Genomic DNA, 10,140 nt, shown 5'->3' on the forward strand with positions numbered 1-10,140 from the left:
TACAGGGAGCCAAGATTGCGCCACTGCACTCCAGCCTACACAACAGAGCAAGACCCTGTCTCAAAAAAATAAAACAATGTTTTTTAAAACTGTAATTTGCTAATGAACATCTAAAAAAAAGGTAGAGGGAAGACATTAATATACATACATATTTACTTATATTTTTAAAAATTGAAGGATATACCAAAAAGTTTTTTAAAAAGTGCCTACTTAGCTGAGAGTAACAGAAACACAGAGGAGAAATAGGAACTGTGGATCCACAAGTGTACCTTGTCTGGTATATTTGACTTTGGAATCATGTAACTATTTGACATAATTATAAAACAAAATCTTTTTTAAAAAAGCAGTCTCTAAATATGTAGATATTGAATATATCTAAGTGGATGGCATAACTGCATGGAGAAGAACTATTTTGAGTAATTTTAAAACACGAACTTGACTATACTTATCTCATGAGATATGCCCTAAGTACCAAAATAAATAAATAAATAAGTTTCTGCCATCTTTCCCAAAAAGATTTAAAACATTTTTAGTAAGCATGTTGTTGTTGTTAGAATTGATATTGTTAGATGCAAAAAAATATAATAAAATACTGACAAATATACCTAACCAAAAAGGTGAAAGACCTCTACAAGGAAAACTACAGAACACTGCTGAAAGAAATCATAGCTGACACAAACAAATGAAAACACAGCCCATGCTCATGGATGGGTAGAATCAATATTGTCAAAATGACCATACTGCCAAAAGCAATCTACAAATTCAATGCAATTCCCATCAAAATACCACCATCATTCTTCACAGAACTAGAAAAAACAATCCTAAAATTCATATAGAACCAAAAAAGAGCCCACATAGCCAAAGCAAGACTAAGCAAAAAGAACAAATCTGGAGGCATCAAATTGCCTGATTTCAAACTATATTATAAGGCTATAATCACCAAAACAGCATGGTACTGGTATAAAAATAGGCACATAGACCAATGGAACAGAATAGGGAACCCAGAAACAAACCCAAATACTTAGAGTCAACTGATCTTTGACAAAGCAAACAAAAACATAAAGTGGGGAAAGGACACCCTATTCAACAAATGATGCTGGGATAACTGGCAAGCCACATGTAGAAGAATTAAACTGGATTATCATCTCCCACCTTATCCTAAAATCAACTCAAGATGGATTAAGGACTTACATCTAAGACCTGAAACTTTGAAAATTCTAGAAGATAACATCGGAAAAACCCTTCTAGACATTGGCCTAAGCAAAGATTTCATATCCAAGAACCCAAAAGCAAATGTAACAAATAAAACGATAAATAGGTGGGACTTAATTAAACTAAAGAGCTTTTGCACGACTAAAGGAACAGTCAGCAGAATAAGCAGACAATCCACAGAGTGGGAGAAAATCTTCATAACCTATACATCTGACGCAGGACTAATATCCAGAATCTACAAAGAACTCAAATCAGCAAGCAAATAACAATCCCATCAAAAAGTGGGCAAGGACATAAATAGACAATTCTTAAAAGAAGATATACAAATAGCCAACAAACATATGAAAAATGCTCAACATCACTAATGATTAGGGAAATGTAAATCAAAACCACAATGCAATACCACCTTACCCCCACAAGAATGACCATAATAAAAAAATCAAAAAATAGTAGATGTTGGCGTGGATGCAGTGAACAGGGAACACTTCTACACTGCTGGTGGGAATGTAAACTAGTACAATCACTATGGAAAACAGTGTGGAGATTCCTTGAAGAACTAAAACCATTTGATCCAGCAATCCCACTACTGGGTATCTATCCAGAGGAAAATAAGTCATTATATGAAAAAGATAGTTGCACACGCATATTTATAACAGCACAATAGCAATTGCAAAAGTGTGAAACCAGCCCAAATGCCCATCAATCAATGAGTGGATAAAGAAACTATGGTATATATATATATATATCGTGGAATACTACTCAGCCACAAAAAGGCACTTGCAGCAACCTGGATTGGATTGGAGACTATTATTCTAAGTGAAGTAACTCAGGAATGGAAAACCAAATATCGTATGTTCTCACTCATAAGTGGGAGCTAAGCTATGAGGATACAAAGGCATAAAAATGATACAGTGGATTTTGGGGACTCAGAGGGAAAGGGTGGGAAGGGGGTGAGGAATAAAAGACCACAAATTGGGTTCACTGTATACTGCTCAAGTGATAGGTGCACCAAAATCTCACAAATCACCACTAAAGAACTTACTCATGTAAGCAAATACCACCTGTTCCCCAAAAGCCTATGGAAATAAAAAGGTTTTGAAAAAAAGAACAAAAATAATAAATTATTCCAAAGACAAAAAAGAATTGATATTGCTATTCTGAGGTTGTTTGTGTGTACATTGTATATTGAGTAATTATGTTAGTCTTGTTGGGAATATAATTTTACGTTTTGGAGAAAGAGATATAGCTAAGAAAGATAAGGTTAAGTAAAAACTCCATGCTTGTGATTTTGCAGTGGAAGCATCAGTATGAACTCATGCTATTTTTTATCTCAAAAAATAAATATTTCCTAGCTCTCTACATTGAATATGTCTAAACATTATAACCAACCCAGTAGCAACAAGCACCCCTATCATCTAGACTGTGATAGCTAAATACCATTTTCTACTAAGAACTGGGATTCCTTCGAGAAATGACTGAATTCAAGGTTCGCAGGGGTATCCAATCTTTTGGCTTTCCTGGGCCACACTGGAAGAAGAATAATTGTCTTGGGCTACACATAAAATACACAAATAGTAACAATAGCTGATGAGCTTTAAAAAAATGCAAAAGAATCTCATAATGTTTTAAGAAACTTTATGAATTTGTATTGAGCCACACTCAAAGCCATCCTGGGCCACATGTGGCCCATGACAAGCTTGTTCTAGGACAAGAAACGTACAAAATGTACATAGATTTAAGTTCAAAAATGCATTTATATATATATATATATATGCACTTTTTTTTGAGACAGAGTCTCACTCCATTACCCAGTCCGGAGTGCAGTGGCACAATCTTGGCTCACAGCAACCTTCACCTCTTGGGTTCAAGCAATTCTCCTGCCTCAGCCTCCTGAGTAGCTGGGACTGACTACAGGTGTGTGCAACCATGCTCGACTAATGTTTGTATTATTTTAGTAGAGACGGGGTTTCACCCTGTTGGCCAGGCTGGTCTCAAACTTCTGACCTCAAGTGATCCTTCCGCCTTGTCCTCCCAAAGTGCTGGCATTAGACGCATGAGCCACCATGGCCAGCCCCAGAAATGTATAATAATTTTTTTAAGCTTCTTATTATTTACTGTTGGAAGACACTACACAGGGATAAATAGGTGTAGCATAAAAGACTTTCAGGGTCAGGGCAGTGAAACTACTTTGTATGGTACAATTATGGTGGATACATGATATTATACATTTTCCCAAACCCATAGAATACACAACAACAGTGAACCCTAATGTAAACTATGGAGTCTGGGTGATAGTGATGTGTCATTGTTGGTTCATCAGTTGTAACAAATGTACCACTCTGAGGCAGCATGTGGATAATTGGGAGGCTATGCTGGTGTGTGGGCTGGAGGTATATAGAAAATCTGTCCCTTTGTCTCAATTTTGCTATGAACATAAAACCACTCTTTAAAAAAAAAAAGGTTTATTAGAAAGAGAGAGAGTAAGAATAGGAAGGAGAAGACACCTGTAAATTTAACAAGACTTCAGAGACACGTCTCCCATCAAGCAATTGCAAAACATGGCCCTTACTTGCTCCCAATTTGAGCAAATTAACTATAAAAAAAATTATGAGACAAATAAAGAAAATGTGAACATTGAGTAGATATTTGATTCAATTAAATAATATTCAGGTGGGATAATATGGTTTTGTTTAAAAAAAAAACCCCTCCTGCAGAGATACATACAGAAATATTTGCAGATGAAATGATATATTTTGGATTTGCTTCACAGTAATCCAGGGTTGGAGACGTGCGTAGGGTTACAGATGAAACTAAATTGGCCTTGGCCATAATTGGATAAAAACTGTTCAAGTTGATGAGGGTTACTTAGGAATTAATTACGCTTTCTCACTGCTTTTGCAAATGTTGAAATTACCTATGATAAAAATTGACTTTTTAACAAAGTTATGCAAATTTTGCAAGTACTCTGATATATACCTATGTTTGTTTCAATATTAAAATGTAACTTTTTTTTCTTTGAGTTGCAGTCTCGCTCTGTCCTCCAGGCTGGAGTGCAATGGCGTGATCTTGGCTCACTGCAAGCTTTGCCTCTTGAGCTCAAGCCATTCTCTTGCCTCAGCCTCCTGAGTAGCTGGGATTACAGGTGTGCACCGCCACGCCTGACTGATTTTTGTATTTTTAGTAGAGATGGGGTTTCACCATGTTGGCCAGGCTGGTCTCGAACTCCTGACCTCAGGTAAGTCACCTGCCTTGGCCTCCCAAAGTGTTGGAATTACAGGTGTGAGCCACCATGCCCAGCCATTAAAATGTAACTTTTATAGCAAAAATCTTTAATAAAAACATGGGCACTCCAGAAAGAAGTGTGTTTATTTTGAGGATCTATATTCCCAGGAAGTGACATTGTTTGCTCAGTGCAGAGGCTGATTCATGGCCCCCAAAAATATCTACATTTTAATCCCCTAAGCCTGTGAATTTTACTTTGTGTGGCAAAAGGGACTTCGCAGATGTCATTAAGGATTTTGAGATGGAAAGTGTATCCTTGATTACCTGCACTGGCCCAGTATAATCACAACTGTCCTTATAAGAAGAGGAGCTGTGGAAGAAGGGAGAGTTGACTACGGAAGAGGGAAAAGGTGATGTGATAATGGAAGTAGGGGAGAACAACAGCGTGGTGGAGGCCATGAACCAAGGCATGAGGACAGCCTCCCAAAGCTGGAAAGGGCAAGGAAACAGATTCTCTCCTGAAGGAACCAGTCCTGGCAACACCTTGTTTGAGCCCTATAAGACTCATTTCAGGCTACGGGCCTCCAGAGCTGTAAGGCAAAAAAATAAATAGAAATTGACATAAGGTAAGACATCAAACCTGTGTTGTTTTAAGCCACCAAGTTTACAGTAATGTGTTGTAGCAGCCATCGCACATTAATGCACCCAGTTTGCAGATCTCAGGGGTACTGGAGACTACTGTATCTGGCTGTATCCAGCTCTTGGCCTGGAAAATGAGGTTCCTACCACCTGAGACCTTAGTATTGTCAAAATTGCCTAAAGCACCTTGTCTAGGTCATCGTTCAATAAACATTTGTGCCGTCTTGCTGTCTAGATTTCTCCCTTCTACCTTTCTCTCCATACTCAATCTGTAGTTGCAATGTAATAGAAAACATCCTAGAAAAAACAACTTCACCTTCAAGCTTTGGGTTACAAATTAAAGAGAGAAGAAAAACAATGCTAACAGTCAAGGTCTTTGAGGTATTTGTTAATGTAAGTATGTCATTATTATCTTAGAGTTAACCTTGATGACAGTATCACTTCTTACTAATGTCAAAGGGGCAACATTTTTTAAAACCTGTTTTTCTGCTAGGGTGCTTGCATGGATCTTTCTTTTCTAGTCAGCCTCTGCTTGTCCATCATGGATATTTTAAAATCTAGATTATTATCAGACAAATAAATTCAACTTAATAATCAGTATTCTGTCAGAAGTGAAAATTCCAAAGTAATAAAATTACGCTCAACTGGAAAACATAGGAAGGTCTTTTTAATTTTATCCATTCTGTAGAGGTATCTCCTGTTTGTTTGTTTGTTTTTTGAGACAGAGTCTTGCTCTGTCGCCCAGGCTGGAGTGCAGTGGTGCAATCTTGGCTCACTGCAAGCTCTGCCTTCTGGGTTCACACCATTCTCCTCCCTCAGCCTCCTGAGTAGCTGGGACTACAGGTGCCCGTCACCACGCCCGGCTAATATTTTTGTATTTTTAGTAGAGACGGGGTTTCACCATGTTAGCCAGGATGGTCTCGATCTCCTGACCTCGTGATCCACCTGCCTTGGCCTCCCAAAGTGCTGGGATTACAGGTGTGAGCCACCACGCCTGGCCAGGTATCTCCTGGTTTGATTTGCATCTCCCTGATGACTAATGACTTGGAGCACTTTTTCATGTGCATATTGGCTATTCACCTACCTTTCTTTTTAAAGTATCTGTTCAAGTCTATGGCCAATTTTTTAATTGGGTTATTTGTCTTTTTATTATTGATGTATATATTCTTGGTATAAATTCCTTAGTAGATACATAATTTTTAACTTTATTTCTTTCCAGTTTGTGGCTTGCCTATTTATTTTCTTAGTAATCTCTTTCAATAAACAAAATTTTTAAATTTCAGCCGAATGTAATGTATCAATATATCCATTTCTACAGTTTGTAAAGCTGCTGGGATGAGATTGGGATTGCAGCAAACATGATCAATTTGGGGCCATTCAACATCTTAATAATACTGAATTTTTCAAACCATAAGCTGGTATCTCTCTCCATATTTTAAGTCTTATTTCATCTCAGTAACATTTTGCAGGTTTTACTCTGGCACATATTTTGTTACTTTTATTCCTATATATTTTATAATTTTTGACACTAACAGAAAACATTTATCATAGTATCAAAAAAGCATACATTACACTTAAAAATAATGTGTATTCTGCAACTGCTGAATATAGTAATTCTATCCAAGGCAACTAGATCTAGATGACAGATAGTCATGTCGCTACTGGCAGCAAATTCATAGAGGTCTGCAGCAACCTCAATCCTCGCCTCCTCAGAAGGAAGAATTCAACTAAGAGGCGCAAGGCAGGAAAAGAGACAGAAGCAAGTTTTAAAGCAGGAGTGGGAGCTTGTTAGAAAGCTTTAGAGCAGGAATGAAAGAAAAGAAAGTACACGTGGAAGGGGCCAAGCGGGCACCTGGGGAGATGAAGCGCACGGCTGGACCGTTTGACTCGGGGCTTCATACGTGGGCCTGCTTCCAGGGTCTTGCATTCCTTCTCCCCCGATTCCTCCCTGGGGGTGGGCTGTCCACATGCCATGCTTGAGCCCACGCGCCCAACTCCTGAGATCCTATCAGGAAGCTGCTGACCGGTTTTAGGTGTTTTCTATCTATTGGGAGCCTGCCTTTCCCTGGTGCCACCTGGGACCAATTATGACTTTAGAGCGATAGTTAACAACAGCCTAACCATCACTTGATGGTGGCCCGACACTCCCCGTGTATGTGTGGGCGGAGCCCTCTCCTGCCTTGCTCATACCTGACTAGCTACCCATTGTAACAGTATTAGTCTGCTCGCTCTGCCCAACTAGCCCAAAGTCCCACAGAATAGGTGTCTTAACAGAAATATGGCCAGGCATGGTGGCTCACGCCTGTAATCCCAGCACTTTGGGAGGCCAAGGCAGGCATATCTCCTGAGGTCAGGAGTTCGAGACCAGCGTGGCCAACATGATGAAACCCCCGTCTCTACTAAAAATACAAAATTAGCCAGGCATGATGGTGCATGCCTGTAATCTCAACTACTTGGGAGGCTGAGGCAGGAGAATTACTTGAACCCAGGAGGCAGAGGTGGGAGTAAGCCAAGATCAAGTCACTGCACTCCAGCCTGGACAACAGAGCAAGACTCTGTCTCAAAAAAAAAGAAAAGAAAAGAAGAAAAAAACAGAAATGTATTTCCTCACAGTTCTGGAGGCTAGAAGTCCAAGATCAAGGTGTAAGTGGCCTGGTTTCATTCTGAGGCCCCTTGCAATAGTCAATGGCCATCTCCTCCCTATGTCTTCACATCCTCTTCTTTCGGTCCTATCCCAACCTCCTCTTCTTATGAAGATACCAGTCATCTTGAATTAAAACCCATTGTCATGGCTTTTTAACCTAATTATGTTTCTGAAGATCCTATCTCCAAATACAGGCACATTCTGAGATACTGGGGGTAAAGGCTTCAACTTAGGAATTTGGGGGAGCACAATTCAGCCCAGAATAGTGGTGTTATTTGCACAGTGTTGTACACACCTGGGAGGCACGTGTACAGCAGTGTACACAGAAACATCTGGAAGTACACAGGTGGGTGCATGGTGTGGGGGATGTCTTTGTGCTATTTTGATATAAGAAACATGTAGAGTCATGTGTCACTTCACGACGGGGATACATTGTGAGAACTGCATCGCTCAGTGATTTCGTTATTGTGTGAACACCAGAGAGTGTAACTTACACAAATCTAGAGGGCACAGCCTACCACACACCTTGGCTGTACGGCCCAGCCTATTGTCCCCAGGCTACAAACCTATTGTTACTATGCTGAATTCTTTAGGCAATTATAACACAATGGTAAGGATTTATGATAGTATTATGATATTATTAGTGTTAGATATAAACATATCTAAACATACAAAAGATACATTAAAAAAAAAGTATAAAAGATTAAGAAAAAAATAGTACATCTGTGTAGGGTCCTTACCTGAATGACTCCTGTAGGCCTGGAAGTTGCCCGGCATGAGGCAGGGAGTGGTGAGTGAATGCAAAGGCTTAAGACATTGCTGGACACCTACTGTAGACTTTACAAACACCGCACTTAGCGTATACTAAATTTATTTATAAAATAAAGTAAATGTGCAATGATGTTATGTTGGCTACAGCGTCACTAAGTGATAGGAATTTTTCAGCTCTATGATAATCTTATGTGACCACTGTTCTATATGGAGTTGGTCATTGATGGAAGCATTATTAGTCAGCATTTGACTGTATTTGATCTTTGTCCCTGGTAGCACAGAACTCGTAAAACTTGCAATATCTGAGTAATGGAGTAAGAGGAGTGTCTTCTGTTATTCAGCATAAGCCACTTTCAACTCTACCTGAGTTTATGCTAATGAGGTGGGGGCTGGTTGTCAGAGGAACCCACCATATATTAGAGGGTTGCAACGTTCCCTCCCACCCTGGAAAGGGGAGAGAGGCTGGGGATTGAGTTCATTCACTGATAGCCAGTGATTTCATCAATGCTGCCCAAATAATGGAATATAATAATAATTTAGATGGCATAGCACATGATAAAACTCTACAAAAACCGTCCTCAAGGGGGTTCAGAGACCTTCCAAGTTGCTGAACACGTTGAGGTGCTGGGAGGGTGTGCACCTGGATCAAGCGTGGAAAGATCCGTGCCCCTCCCATATCCTGCTCCATGTGTCTCTTCCACGTGGCTGTTCCCGAGCTGTATTCTTTTATGACAAACCAGTCATTTAGTAAGTGAACTGTTTGTCCTGAGTTCTGTGTATGAGCCATTCTAGCAAATGACATAGTGTCAGGATTGAGTTACATTGTAGGACACCCAGCCAGTGTCTGCCAAGAATAGAAAATTGCTTGGTATGGAAAAGCCCACACGTCTGGTGTCAGAAGTGTAGGGCGTAGCGGGACCAGGGGTTTTGTTTTACTGTTCAAGTGGATCTTTCGCCCCTGCCTTTGGAAACACAAGAGCCTCATTCCTCCCCTTCCGGTCAACTGAACTACCCTCAAAGTGCTCCCCAAGGAATGCCTCAGGCATGGCAACCCTCAGCAAAACCAGCAGAGGGGCTCAAGTTATCTGGGTGGACTGTCTACACTGTCAATACCCAGCTTTATTCTGACAGTGTGGACCTGAATCAAGAACACAAGAAAGCTGGGCGTATTGGAGGGAAAGGCCCCATAAGCTGTATGTTTTGGCCTCCTAATTCTCAAAGGCTAAATTCTAGGGTTCCTGTCACCTGTGGTCCTGCTCATTCCAGATGTTCAGAATGTTCTTGTTAGTGTCTGAGGATCTTAGAAGAGGGTGTAGAATTTGGAGTCAAGCCCTACAGAAACCCAGCAGAATCTGCGTCACGTGTGGTATCAGCCAAGAGCTGAGTGGACTCTGTTTCCCAAGAGCTCGAACCACATGGGGTCGTGGCCCAGATAAACAGCCTTTTGAGTTTGAACAAATGCAGCCAGCTGGTTGGTTCTTGGGGGCTTAGATATAAGCGGAGAGGTGCACTCTGTGGGGGCAGGGGGGCTCTCTTTTGGTTTTAATTAACTGGCTATGAGTACATGACAGAGGTTTTTACAAGTTCATGGCTGACATCACTCAATTTCTGCCCTCAGATTTTGAATCTAAGCCAGCAGTTCGGTGGTTGCT

This window comes from Trachypithecus francoisi, unplaced genomic scaffold, assembly GCF_009764315.1.
Source record: "Trachypithecus francoisi isolate TF-2019V2 unplaced genomic scaffold, Tfra_2.0 Lachesis_group14, whole genome shotgun sequence".
Lineage (NCBI taxonomy): Eukaryota > Metazoa > Chordata > Mammalia > Primates > Cercopithecidae > Trachypithecus > Trachypithecus francoisi.